Source organism: Mastomys coucha, unplaced genomic scaffold (genome assembly GCF_008632895.1).
Source record: "Mastomys coucha isolate ucsf_1 unplaced genomic scaffold, UCSF_Mcou_1 pScaffold17, whole genome shotgun sequence".
Classification (NCBI taxonomy): domain Eukaryota; kingdom Metazoa; phylum Chordata; class Mammalia; order Rodentia; family Muridae; genus Mastomys; species Mastomys coucha.
Window position 1 is genome coordinate 31,935,070 of NW_022196899.1, and position 5,017 is coordinate 31,940,086.

The 5,017-nt window shown below is 46.0% G+C and overlaps 1 pseudogene; it reads left to right on the forward strand.

The window, feature by feature from the left end:
- The first annotated feature begins 1,034 nt into the window (after window positions 1–1,034).
- LOC116094804 lies at window positions 1,035–3,084 on the forward strand (annotated as a pseudogene).
- Window positions 3,085–5,017: the final 1,933 nt, after the last annotated feature.

Consider the following 5,017-nt stretch of genomic DNA (forward strand, 5'->3'; position numbering starts at 1 on the left):
ACAGGAAGCAGTGCTGGGGTTTATTAAGAAGATATTTTAACACTGGTTTAAACATGAGTCTTAAGGAAGATGAGGTAGTGAGTTAGAGAGAGGGAAGGAGGATATTACATACTCAAGTGGGGCTGGCTGAGATCTTCTCAAGGAGGAGCTGCACTTAAACCTTTATGAAGAGCTATATGTTTTGGTGTTCTGAAGTTGTGTTGTTCAAAGTATTTCTATGGATTTCCCCCCCCCCATCCCTTGCCCTTTTAGTAAGTGAGATGGGAGAGTCTGTAGTTCATAAGTCCAGGAAATCCTCACTGGTTCTGAGCTGGTCAGAACAGAAGCTGAGAGATGAAGTTGGGTCTCCAGGAAGAGCAGAAAGCTCTCTTAACTACTGAACTATCCCTTTATCCCCTGTCTTAAAACTTTACATTTTTTGAATAAAATTTTATTACAAATACAATTTTTAGATGTTTACAAGTGCTGTAGATAATCCAGTCATGCAGTCAAGGATGGGTTAATTCACATTGGAGAGCAGGCTCTTGAGAGTCCAGGGGTCTTTGTGTTAATTACAATGATGGTACACTCACAAAGCTTCCCTTGGCTTAAATATCAGAAGAACAGCCCATGTGCTGCACATGGAGGAAGAGGCTGTCAGTCATGTGTTCTGTCACTTACATTGTGGAGTTTATTATCAATTTGGCATGTTGATATTTAAAAAAGTGATTTATTTTGATTTCAGGTATCTGTATCAGGGTGTGTCTATGAATGGTGACATGTAAATGTGAGTGCAGGTACCCGTGGAAGCCAGAGCTATCAGAATCTCTGGAGCTGGATTACAGGCAGTTGCTAGCTGCCTGATGTTTGTGGTGGGAATTGAACTCTGGTTCAGTTCTGGTACTCTTCAAGAACAAGTATACTTTCACAACTTCTGACCCATCCTTCCAGCCCCAGAGGTATGTTAAATTTTTGATATTGGTTAAATTTTGGAAAACAAATGAACAAACCAGTTTTAACCTATTATAAAACGTAGTCTCTCTGGCTGCTGCTTCTCTCGCGAGGACGGACGCCATTATCGCATCTCCCCGACAAACACCACGAGAATTCCAGAATTCCACAGCCCACACGGTGACAGAAATCCCATACCCTGTGACTTCTGGACTCTTGCTTGTCAGTGTGCCCCTTTCCCGCACTCTGGATGATGTCAGAGCAGGACCTGGCGGATGTGGTTCAGATTGCAGTGGAAGACCTGAGTCCTGACCACCCAGTTGTTTTGGAGAATCATGTTGTGACAGACGATGATGAACATGCTTTGAAGCGCCAGCGACTAGAGATCAATTGCCAGGATCCCTCTATAAAGTCTTTCCTGTACTCTATTAACCAGACGATATGTTTGCGGTTGGATGGCCTTGAGGCCAAGCTGCAAGCTCTCGAGGCTACTTGCAAATCTCTTCAAGAGAAGCTAGACCTGGTCACCAATAAACAGCACAGTCCCATCCAGGTCCCCATGGTGGCAGGTTCCCCACTTGGCGCCACCCAGACCTGCAACAAAGTGCTATGCGTCGTCCTCCAGACTACAGTAATTCTCAACAATGATCGGCAGAACGGCCATTGTAGCCAAGATGGAAGACCCATTGAGCAACAGGGCACCGGATTCCCTGGATAATTTCATTAGCAACGCTGTTCCTGGGCGTCGTCAGAACACCATTGTGGTGAAAGTGCCTGGTCAGGACGACAGCCACAATGAAGATGGGGAGAGCGGGTCAGAGGCCAGTGATTCTGTGTCTAACTGCGGCCAGCCAGGAAGCCAGAACGTTGGGAGCAACGTCACACTCATCACCCTGAACTCTGAAGAGGACTATCCCAATGGCACCTGGCTGGGCAATGAGAATAACCCTGAGATGCGGGTACGCTGTGCCATTATTCCTTCCGACATGCTGCATATCAGCACGAACTGTCGCACAGCCGAGAAGATAGCGCTGACATTGCTGGACTACCTGTTCCACCGTGAGGTGCAGGCTGTGTCCAACTTGTCGGGCCAAGGCAAGCACGGGAAGAAGCAGCTGGACCCCCTCACCATCTATGGCATCCGGTGTCACCTCTTCTATAAATTTGGAATCACTGAATCTGACTGGTATCGGATCAAGCAGAGCATTGACTCCAAGTGCGGGACAGCCTGGAGGCGGAAACAGCGAGGCCAGAGCCTGGCGGTCAAGAGCTTCTCTCGGAGGACACCATCCTCATCCTCATACAGTGCCTCAGAGACCATGATGGGAACCCCTCCACCCACCAGTGAGCTACAACAGTCACAGCCACAGGCCCTACACTACGCATTGGCCAATGCACAGCAAATCCAGATCCACAGGTACTGCAGGGTGCTCAGCTCATAGCCGTGGCCTCTTCAGACCCTGCTGCTACAGGAGTAGACGGGTCGCCTCTCCAGGGCAGTGACATTCAGGTTCAGTATGTCCAGCTGGCGCCTGTGAGTGGCCACACAGCTGCAGTGCAGACAGCTGAGGCATTGCAACCCACTCTGCAGCCCGAGATGCAGCTTGAACATGGAGCCATCCAGATCCAGTGAGACTGGGCATTGCAGGAGCACCACGCCACAGCTGCTCACTGACCCTGCCCCAGGCCCTGCTCTCTTGCTTCAGCAACTGCAGGTTCTGCTGGGCATCCGAGAGCTCCTCCTCCCAGGGAAAGGTCCTGGCCACCCCCTGCTGGAAGGCACCTCAGGGTTTGAGTCTCACTGCTGGTCTCCAAAGGAGAAGCATTATGCAGTGTTGAGTACATTCAGAGAAAAACAAGAACTACGATATCTTGTTCAAACAGCTTTGTAAATTTGCTATGGTGTTTATAACAAAAAAGAAAATGAAAAAAAAAAACCAACAAAACAAAACAAAACAAAAATCCCAGAACAGAAACACAACTGTGGAGTAGTGGAAGTCTGGGCCATGTGCTCCCTTCAGGTTCCTGACGTAGGTGTTGGAGCCAGCTGATGATGCTGGAGCACTTTGGACCTGCTGTTAGGGGAGTGCTCCAAAGGGAGTGCTCCCCAGTGTGATTATGCATTTCTAATAAAATAAAGTGTATTTATGGCCACACACACACACAAAAATAGTCCCTTAAACTCTTGATCTTTGGACAATAAAAATGAACCAGGACCACTATTGTGACTGCAACCTAGCATAAGCACTGAGCATGCATCCTTGCTCTATGATTCCTGCTCCAACATTTTGTGCAAATGCTTTCTGTACAAATGTGACATGTCCAGTTAGTAGAAGAAGCCAGGGAGGTGTTCAGCAAAAGGCTGCACTATTCCATTCCCTGGCTATGGTTATTATTTGGATTCTCTTAGCAACAGCTGATAGTTTGCTTAAGATGAATAGTTTCTAGGAGGCTGACATGGAGATGACTTAATACAGAATATGGCTTGTGTTAGTTAAACTCCAAAGGATTAGTCCTGCTAGCTTTCATAAATAACACCTGCTCGAGCCTGCTGGTGTTGTCTGTCCACATGGAATGCACCAGTGCAAAACCTGGCAGAACTGACAGTCTTAATTATCAAAGACAGAATATTTTATTGCCAAAAAAAACTCCTGTCCTTTTAATACTGAGAACTTGGAAATTAACCCCGAAACAGCCATTTCCAAGCCAATACAATCACATGATTTTGCATACATATAGAAAGACAGCAAGTAGTATTGATGATCCAGTATGAGTTTCCCAGTATCTTTTATAGGGAAATAAGAGTCTTCTAGAATGTCTCTAGATTTTAGCAACATGTACATTGCTGACAGTCAACAGAGAGACAAGGGACTTGGCAGGCTCAGTAGGTAGCATGCTCAACTCCACGTGGTTGCTGAATTGCAAAGTTGGCTGCACTCTGCACCATTTGGAAGATGGTTTTCCCTGGCTCCTCACCTTGCAGACAATTCCAGATATGGAGCTTTTCTCCTGCTGCAGGACTCTGAAAGGGTATGTGGCTTGGTTTGACCCATGCTAGTTTTCTGCATGTCCTGTCTCCGTCTTTATCCCATTTCCCCCTCTCTTTTCTAGCTCTGCCTACCTCCCAAACAGGTTTAAGCTAGCCTGGGGAAGAATTGGAAATTCTTTGGAGTACAGCCATGACTCCCTGGCCAGGGAGTCTATCTGCCAGTCAACTCAGATCCCCACTCCAGCTTCCTACTGACATCCAAGTGAGCCCAGTTGTATCAGTGGAGGGATACTTGGTCAGCAAGCATGATCACTTGTGTGTGTGTCTGCATACGTGTGTGTGTGTGTGTGTGTGTGTGTGTGTGTGTGTCCTATGTCCCACTAGTAGATTTTTTTTTAGGGGAGGACTACTATCTTGGTAGCTTGGTTGCTTCCAGGAGCACCATAAATGAAACTCCTGAGGGAGGTCAGACTTTCCCCAATTCCCCTTCAAGACCTACATGTGGACCAATCAAGACCTGTGTGCAGTTGGAAGCAACTCCCCACACAGATATTGTACAAAGGCTGGGAAAATGTACAGTTTTTTCTCTTTTCTTTTTTTCTATTGCTTAAAAATCCTCACTTAAAACACTAGCAGTTCACTGGACTAAACAGAACATGGATGTCAGCAACATAGTTTAGAAAAGTAATTAAATGAACAACTATGACAATAGCAACAACAAGACAAAGGCAACTCTGAGAAGACTTGACCTGTGAGAAACATCTGATTCTAAGAACTGTCACACTCTAAAATTAAAAATATTTAGTTTTCATAAAAATTAATTTTATTTGTGTGTGTACATGCCTTTGCATATGTGTATGCACAAATGCACAATGATGTGTGTGTGTGTGTGTGTGGTTGTGTGTACCAGTGGAGGCTAGAAAAGAACATTGGATGCCCTGGGGTTGTGAGCCACACTATGTGGGTTTTGGGAACTGAAATGTGTTCTCTGCAAGAGCAGAGAGTGCTTTTAACTGCCAGCCATCTCCAGCACCCAAAATGTCTAGTTTTCATTAAAAGTTATTCGGTGCACAACAACAAAAAAATAAGTTTCTCCAT